At 33.7% G+C, this 9,980-nt stretch overlaps 1 long non-coding RNA gene across 1 annotated transcript; it reads left to right on the top strand.

Annotated features, from left to right (window-relative positions):
• The first annotated feature begins 8,770 nt into the window (after positions 1–8,770).
• LOC140877157 (uncharacterized) lies at positions 8,771–9,603 on the top strand. Its single transcript, XR_012149252.1, has 3 exons — positions 8,771–8,871; positions 8,965–9,027; positions 9,302–9,603. It is a non-coding gene; the product is annotated as an uncharacterized lncRNA (long non-coding RNA).
• Positions 9,604–9,980: the final 377 nt, after the last annotated feature.

The following is a 9,980-nucleotide window of genomic DNA, read 5'->3' as shown; positions in this document are numbered from 1 at the left end:
CGGTTTTTCAATCGGAGTCACGATGAATTTTATATTAATTTCTGAACATGCGGGCTTTGCTTGTCGGGCCTCAACTTATGACTAATGGGCCCTAAGGTGTTAGTGGCCTGCATTATAAATAAGTTATTGCAGTACAGAAATTACACACAACTGGTCATAATTGAGACAGGATTTTTCGAAAAACCCTAGCCTCCCCTCTCAGTTCGGCCGCCCCCTCCCTTCTCTGCGTGAGAAATTCCGGTCTGTGATTTTGAATTGCAGTATGGAATAGCGAATCAAATTCGTTTATTCTCTTCGTAGAAAACTTCTGATAGATTTTCTAGTGCAATCTATCAGAGGGATTAAACCTCTATTCGTGGACCTGATTGAAGGAAAGCTTGTTCATCAGTTCCAGGGAGATACAAGAAGCGCAGAGAAATCTGTGTGGTGTCCAATAATCTCGCTTCGAGATTGAAGGTAAAATTTAATAATAGTTATTTAATTTTACACACACTTATAATTTAATCGTTAAACGGTTGATACCCACACTATGGAATTGTTCCATAATAAATATTTTAAACTTTCGCTGCACCGGGTATCAATCGTGATTGATCTGAACGCCAGTTTTCCAACACCTCAACTAATCCTTTAATCCAGATAGCTTCTTTGAAGGTCTCGGTGACAGCAATATATTTGGCTTCCGTTGTCGATAGTGCTACTATAGATTGAAGTGTTGCTTTCCAACTGATAGTGTTTCCATATAGAGTGAATACGTACCCTGTTTGTGATCTCCTCGTCTCTATCCCCAGCAAAATCTGAGTCTACGAAGCCCACAATCTGTTCTGGTAAGTTCCAACTGTTATCATAGTTCAAACCAGTTCCTTGTGTTCCTTTGAGGTATCTCAACACCCACTTTACAGCCTGCCAATGTTCAACACCTGGATTTGTCATAAATCCACTTACTAAGCTGGACGCATAAGCTATATCAGGTCTAGTGCATATCATCCCGTACATTATACTACCAATAGAACTTGAGTAAGGTGTTTTAGCCATTTTCTTTGCTTCTTGTTCTGTTTTAGGACTTTGATCAGAAGATAATTTGAAATGTGCTCCAATGGGAGTTATCACATGCTTGGCACCTTCCATATTGAATCTTTCCAGAACCTTTCTTACATATGCTTGTTGTGACACATGTAACTGCCCGTTTGTTCTGTTTATGTATATGTCCATGCCAAGGATTCTTGAAGCTTATCCCATTTCTTTCATTTCAAATTCCTTTGCCAACAGCCCCTTTAACTTGTTTATTTCATCTATCTTGTTACTTGCTATAAGCATATCATCCACATAGAGTATCAAGTACAAGATGTTGGCATGTCCTTCTCTTTTGTAATAGAAACAACTATCATATTTGCTTCTTAGATATCCATTCTTGCTTACAAAGTCATCAAACCTCATATGCCATTGTCTTGGTGATTGTTTCAATCCATAAAGTGATTTGGTTAGGAGGCAAACTTTGTTTTCATCTCCACTCTTCACATATCCCTCTGGTTGAGACATGTAAATGGTTTCATCCAACTGTCCATGTAAGAAGGCTGTCTTCACGTCCATTTGCTCTAATTCAAGATCGTATCTGGTTACCAATGATAGTAGAATTCTTATAGATATTTGCTTAACAACCGGTGAAAAAATTTCACTGAAATCAATCCCTTCTCTTTGTGAATATCCTTTCGCTACAAGACGGGCTTTATACTTTTGTTTATCGACACCAGAAATCCCTTCCTTTACTTTGTATACCCACTTACATCCAATAATTCTCTGTTTTTCTGGTTTAGGAACAAGGATCCATGTTTTATTCTTATGTAGAGATTTCATTTCTTCATCCATGGCTTGTTTCCATAAATGATTTTTACCACTGCTCATAGTCATCCTAAAGTTCTTTGGTTCATCACCAGATCCTTCAGCTACTGTCAGTGCATAAGAAATAACATCAGCATATCCTAGTCTGTTTGGAGGCTTAATTTCTCTTCTTACCCTATCTCTTGCTAGCTGATATTGACTCAGATCCTCTTCTTCCTCAAATTCTGTTTCCTCTACTGTAGCTTGATCTTCACCAAAACTTATTTCATGTTTTAGTTCTGTTATCAAATGAGGTTGTTTAATACTAGATGTTTCTGGGATCTGCTGAACTTGTTCGCTTACAACTTTCTGTTCAGAATTGGGTTTTACCATTTCAAGCTCATTGAACACCACATCTCTGCTACAGATAAGTTTGGATTTGTTCCCATCTTTAAGCCAACATCTATATCCTTTCACTCCATCCGAATACCCCAGAAATGTGCATTTCTTAGATCTTGGTTCTAACTTTCCCTCATTGAAATGTACATATGCTGGACATCCAAAGATTTTTAAGTTCCAGTAATCTGCCTTTCTTCCAGACCAAACTTCCTCTGGAGTTTTAAAATCTAAAGGAGTTGAAGGTGATCTATTTATGATGTGCACAGCTGTGGATACAGCCTCCCCCCAGAAATGTTTATCCAGGTTTGCAAAGTTTAATATGCATCTTACTCTTTCTAAGATGGTCCTATTCATTCTCTCCGCAACACCGTTTTCTTGCGGGGTATATCGCACTGTTTTATGCCTGGCTATTCCTTGATCTTTACAATATTCTGTAAAGTCTTTGTCTAAATATTCCAGGCCATTGTCAGTTCTAAGCCTTTTAATTCTTTTATCCATCTGATTTTCAACCAAGGCTTTTCACTGCTTGAATGTTTTAAATGCCTCACTTTTATGCTTTAACATATATACCCATACCTTCCGTGAATAGTCGTCTATGAATGTTATGAAGTAATCTGCTCCACCTAGAGTCCTAACCTTTGCTGGTCCCCAAATGTCAGAATGAATGTAATCCAAAGTCCCTTTCGTACTGTGTTTACCACTGCTGAATTTTACTCGTTTTTGTTTTCCTATCAGACAGTGCTCACAAAATTCCATTGTATGTACATGATCTTTACCAAAGGCACCTTGTTTCTTCAATTAATCAATACCTCGCTGGCTAATATGTCCTAGTCTTAAGTGTCATATTCTAGTCATATCTGAATCTAGTTCTGAAATTAGACATGAAGTTGGAAGATTAGTGGTGCCTTGCAGAACATATAAGCCATTCCTTTTTAGGCCTTTCATTACCACTAATGATCCAGATTGCACTTTAAGAACTCCAGCTTCTGCCTTATATGTGTATCCTTTATTATCAAGTGTCCCAAGTGAAATCAGATTCCTTTTAAGACCGGGGACATATCTCACTTCAGAAATAACTTTGGTAGTTCCATCATTCAATTTTAGTCTTATTGTACCGATTCCCTTAACATGACACTCTGCATCATTTCCCATGATGACTTTCCCTCCAACATAATCTTTGAAGGTTTCAAACCAATCTCTGTTGGGAGTCATATGATAGGTGCAACCTGAATCTAGAATCCATTCATCCCCACCATGACTTGTTGACACAGCAAGTACCTCAGAACTATCATATCCATCCGTGATCATGGCCTGCTCTAATGACTGATTTTCTTTCTGTTTATCCTTTTTCCTTCTATCAGGACAGTCCCGTTTGAAGTGTCCTTCTTTGTGACAGATAAAATAGTTGAATATTGACCTTGATTTTGATCTACTTCTTCCTCTCCTTTTGTCACTGAAAATTCTTTTTTCAGGTCTGCCCCTTGCCATGAGCCCTTGTCCATTGGTTTCTTCTACAATTGCCATTTCTTGGGATTCTTTGGATTTAAGTGCTATTAGAACTTCATCAAGCGTCAAGGTTTCCTTTGAAAACTTGATTGTATTCACAAAGATTGTATATGATTTCGGCAGAGAGTTCAAGATCAAAATTGCTTTATCTTCATCCTTAATTTCAATACTGAGGTTCTCGAGACCAATAATAATCTTATTAAACTCATCCAAGTTTTCTTCAATAGATTTCTCTTCTGACATTTTAAACCCAAATAATTTCCCCTTCAGATGAACTCGATTGTACAGAGTGTTAGTCATGTACAATTGTTTCAATTTTAGCCATACACCAGCAGCTGTCGTTTCTTTATCGGTTTCCCTCAAAACCCGATCGCTCAAATGCAAGATTATTGTACTATACGCCTGTTCAAGCATTTTCGACTTCTGTTCAGCGGTTAGCGTTGATGATAACTTCCCTTCTTCTTCAAGAGCTTTAGCCACTTTCATTTGCACCAAAATGGCTCTCATCCTCTTTCTACAGATTGAAAAATCTGTCTTCTCGTCGAATCTTTCAATCTCTACTTTTGTGATCCCCATTCTTGATTTCGTCGATTCCCAGGATCGAACCAGGCTTTGATACCAGTTTGTTAAGATAATTCGATTTCAATCGTATTCAAGAATATCTCAATTATTTTAGAGGTGAATCACGCAAACGAAGATCGAAACAAAATAGAAGCAATCATCAAAAATAAGAACACAGCTTGTTTATAGTGGTTCGGCAAAATATTGCCTACGTCCACTCCCAGAACTCCGAACAAGTTTATTAGAATTAAGCAAGAAGGAATTACAGAGAGTTTTTCCAAAGAAGAAGATACAGGCATTCTATCTGGATCGTATATCCCTTTCTTATTTATACATGTTTACAGATGCAAAGATACAACAAACTAAGTGGGCCTATCTCTCTAATATGCTTGGGCCGATTCTTGATCCAATTAATAAGAGTCCAATAGCCACTTGGACTTGTTGACTTCTTTCCAGCGTAAACATCAGACTGTTAGCCAAGACTGAGAAAATCGAATCACAAAAATTAATTTTATGTGATTCCAATAATCTCATAAAACAGGATCATGATTGTTTTATGTATTTAACACGAATTAATTAATTCAACATACAAAGGAATTGAGATTAGCCTTGAAGCGTGCTTTACGTTATCTTGTCTGCAACAGATCTGCAACTCAACGCTTCAAACCTTCAAGCCTTCTACGGTGTTCTCTTAAACTTAAACGTAAGAAAATTGTACGTGGTATACAACTTTCTGCCAGACTACGTTATATCAAGTAGTCTAGAAAGATAAGATAATTTCAAGAATGAAATTATCTCTTTTCCATAAATTAAAAGATTATCAAGCGTATCAAATCTTATCGTATCGGTAAAGTTTTAATTCAAACTTTTCATAGATAAAGATACTATAATCATATTAATTTATTCCTACGAATTTCATAAATTATAACTCATATAATTTATTTGAGTTTATTTTTGAGCCACCAAAGGGACCTGATCGGACCCAATTAAATTAAGCTCCAATAAATTAATTTGATCTAATCAACTCATGATTAATCAAGATAATTTATTAATCTTATTCTACTCCACTAAAAAAACAAGATTGCACTCTTAATTTAATTGAAATTACTGAAGCATAAAATCAATAATTACATCCTCAGATTGATCGACCCAACATAGACCATGTCTCATTCCTCTTGTTTATAATTCTTGCATATATAAAGTGATCTATATTTAAAAAAAAAAAATAAATACTTCTTGATGAAATAAGATTGCACTAATTGGATCGCATCCCGACCTCCATTTGACTTGTGTCTCTCGCTGTGAAGCCGATGCGGCAAAGCAGTTTGCAGAATGGACTCAACTTCCCACCCAAAACTATTGGGCCCTTTTTTTACTTTTAATTTAAAAACAACAATTGAAACTTTGGGCCCAAATTAAACAACAATAAACTAAAGCATAATCCATGAATACATAATTCAAAGGATTGATGAACAAAAAAATAATATTAATACTTTGATACCATCAACTACTTTTCCACGAATACATAAATTCAAAATCAGTTACCAACGATGAATAGCAAAAGTAGTTGATGGTATCAAATTATTAATATTATTTTTTTTTATCATTTCATAGATAGTGAATAACTTTATGCTAGCTTTTAAATACAATCGAACAACCTTAACTGAGGCTTAAATTATACATCTCAATTAAATTACCGTATTAAGCTAATTTATGCGATACGTGGATAGGTTACGCCTTTAGATAAATCGACACTAGTTTATAGAGACGGAAAACTTGAGCACATGCATATATCCGTCGGTGAATCTCATATATTTTGTAGACAAAATTCTCTCATGAAGTCGTCCCTAAGGGGTGTCCAAGTTGGTGGAGTATGTGAACTCTTGACTAGAGGTTAGGAGTTCGATTCCTCTTGCCAACACTTTCTTGAACTAGCTTGTCACACAGGGTTTGCCCAGTGTAGTTTACTTGGCTAACGTAGTTTGCAGGTTATTGCGTTAGTCCGGGGGTTTATCCAGAGCGCACCAAAAGGTAGCGGTTCCGGGTTCCCACGTCACAAAAAAAAAATTCTCTCATAAAGTCTATTTTATATAAGAATTAAGATCCGATATTTACATAACATAAATAATAAAAACAAAGACTCTTGTGAGATATTCTCACCGATTAATTTTGCTATATAGATATCCTAATTAACTACACTAATAATAAAATATTATTATTTATGCAAAAAATATTCACTCTATATATAGATCCGATCAGGGGCGGACCCAAAAAATTTGGTGGGGGTCACAATTACGGACGGAGCTATGTGTTGTTCCGCTCAGGTGGTCGCCTTAATTTTTTTTTTCTATTTTTTATACATTAAATTTAGGTAAGTTAGATCCTATCTATACATGAACTGCCTTGAGGTAGATCTAACGGTGGACATTTATCAATAAATGTGGGATCCATTATTTTTTAGTGGACCCCGCGTGTATTGATAAATTAGGACCCTTTGATCTATCATGGGGGTAATGCTTGTATAGATAGGTTGAAATGAACCTTAAATTTAGTCAACTTTGTCAATATCCCCGTGAACAATTTTAAAAATAAAAAGATAAAAGCTCAACACATAAAAAAATAGAGAGCTTAAAAAATTTTAGTTTGGATAGAGATAAAAATCTGGCTCCGTTATTGGATACAATTCATAAAACAATCATGAATGTACATTTTATATCAACTAAAAGACGACCAAAAAAGTTACAACATTATCATCAATTCATAATAATTCATTATACAATTATTTGATGAGTTATTAAACATATTTTCTTTGGAATATAATACATCAATATTATTTAAAATTAACATGTATCATATTTTATTTTATTAAAAAAATAATATAAGTTATACTAATAATTTTTTTAAAATCCTACATGGGTCCGCCCCTGGATGCGATCGACCGATCTCATAGATAAATACATGCATCTCAAAACTTACCCAACAATAAATTGAAAGTAATTGAGATGTGATTGACTTTTTGGCACCATCAATTAATGAACCAACCAATTAAAAGTAGAGGCTATTAACTTTTCCCTCGTGAAGCATTTGATTCAACAGATAAATCACAAGCGGCCGCGGGGAATCCAAAATATACATATCAATTTGTTTCAAGTTTCAACGCCTCAGGTTTGTTACTTTGTTTCCCCCCTTCTTTTTTGACATATATTTAATGTCAATAATGATCCGTGAATGCCAAGAACTTATTTTAGAATATGATAATGAATGAAGGCCAACGACATATAATACTTAACTAACGGCATCACACACGCATTGTATGTGCAACGCATAACCAAAAAAATATTATATTTTTATATATTATACTTTTGCTAAAGTGAGTGGTATTAATGTTTGATTTGAAGTGTAAAATATGGATATTGTCATAGAGAGAAGATGGAGATAATTGTATAATCTCTTTCCCACATTTTTTGAAAGGTGGGAATAACTATATAACATATTTCCCACCCTTTTTTTTTCAACCTAATTGAAGGGTGCGGATTAAGTTTTGTTTTGTTTTTATTTTTTTGTAATTTTTTTTCGTGATCATGCTATGGCCCTCTTACATAATAAATAAGTATATATAATATATATATAGATATTGGACGGTTTAATTTGTGACAGATAAAAATAAAATGTGACATTTATATTTCATAGTCAACACTATGTTATTTTAGTATATGAAAATTTTAAATGAGTATGTCTCGAAACAGTTTCACGAATCTATATTTATTAGATGAGTCGACTCAATCCATACCTGGAATGAAAATAATATTTTTATCATAAAAAATAATAATTTTCAAAGATCAAGTTGGATCAGAAATCTATATCACAAAATTGTTCGATGAGATAATCTCTCACATGAAGATTTGCGTTGAAATTGATGTTGTAAGTTGGTTTATATACATCTTTGATCTTCGAACTAGTCAAATTTGATGTTAGTGCAAATTAAGTATTTTTGCATATTTAATATGATTTTCTTCGGAAGGCTAATCTAATACATGACGCTATTGATACTCTCCGACACCGAGCCAGCATTAACATGAAAATATAACTATGTGGCCAAAAAAAACTATTTTGTTGGCACTAAGATCAAATTTTAGTTCATTTATAACCAAATTCTATATAGGTCAAACATATAGAACAATTTTTTAAACTTTTTTTTTTATATTTATATATTCCTATAAATTATTTTTGATATGATCATTAAGGTTTCACAAAAACTCTATGAATTGGTTTCACGTGTCAATTTTTTGAAATACTTATCTTATTTGACTCAACTTATAAAAAAAAAATTATTTTTTATGTTAAAAATATAATTTCTCATTACAAATATAGACCAAGTCAATAGACCGTCTCACAAAAAAACTATGTTTAAAAGTTTGTGTCTCTTTCGTTCTTTCTTTCTTAATTTCTACGTAAATCTATATATAAAGGTGGATAGCTACAGTTCATAATTTGCTTAAAAAATAGACAGAATTCTGAATGGCAAATTTTTGCTGCCCCATTGAGACGGAGCCTCGTACCTTAAACCAAGGCCAACTCAATGAAGCCAGAGTATGAACTTCTATTTCATTAATTCCACAACTCATTTTCCATTTATTTAATTTTTTTTTTCAAAATTTATAATCACATTTTTGTTCATCGTAGGAAATCGCTGTTGATATAGTTAAAAATAAGGAACTTGATGAAGCTACTGCTATGTTCAACGAGGTCATGCCTGCGCCCCTCGCCGAATCCTATTTTACGTTTTTTTCCCCTGTTTTTATGTTTCTATCTAGAAATATATATATATATATGTTTGAGTTAAAAGAGAGAGATGATGCTAGATTTTAATTTCGGATATGAGAAATATGATATGATATGATTTTTAATTGTTTTCATAAGATCATCAAGTTAAAGAAGATGATCATATATATATATATAGCACAGAAATTTTGATTTTGCAAAATATAATTACATAAAATTAATATATAATTCGATGCAGGATTTGAAGCCTGCAGAGGGAATCAAAGAGAGAGCGATCTTCGACCCAACTCCGTCGCACAAGGATGGCGGGGAATCCGTCATCAAGACGTGCTGCCAATGTTCATGCACCGGTACTGCACTAATTGACGACTCTCCCGAACGATGCAGAATCAAAGAGTCTGTTTCGGCTCCCTTTTGAATTTCCTAGAGTTCATTTTTTTTATTTTTTATTTTATTTTTGTTTAAGTTGGTGAAGTAGGGAACTTGAATAACAAAATGATCGAGTGGAGTCGGGGAAAATTTATGAAAGTTTTTACTTATTATTTGGGTGTCCACTGATTAATATTTACGTTTGTAATTGTTACTACTAACAAATAACATGTTTTCTGGATAAGAAATATATGATATGGGACATATTATTTTGGGATTTCAAATTTTACTATTTGGCGCAATATATACTATCACAATAAATGATATTCAACAAAATCATTTGTTATAATATAGTGTGATTTGTTAGTACTCCATGACAACCACACAATTTCTTTACGAACACGGATGATTACTAAAAAGATTTAGAAGATAAGAATCTCTCAATTGTTAGAGAATATAAGTGACTGTTTAAATACATTATATTTTTTAAGAAATGATTAAATTTATCGATCATAATCAATGACAGAATTGGATGTAGATGGGCTAAA

Source organism: Henckelia pumila, chromosome 2 (genome assembly GCF_033568475.1).
Source record: "Henckelia pumila isolate YLH828 chromosome 2, ASM3356847v2, whole genome shotgun sequence".
Classification (NCBI taxonomy): Eukaryota; Viridiplantae; Streptophyta; class Magnoliopsida; order Lamiales; family Gesneriaceae; genus Henckelia; species Henckelia pumila.
Note: the sequence above shows the minus strand (reverse complement) of the source record. Positions and strands in the feature narration are given on the sequence as shown.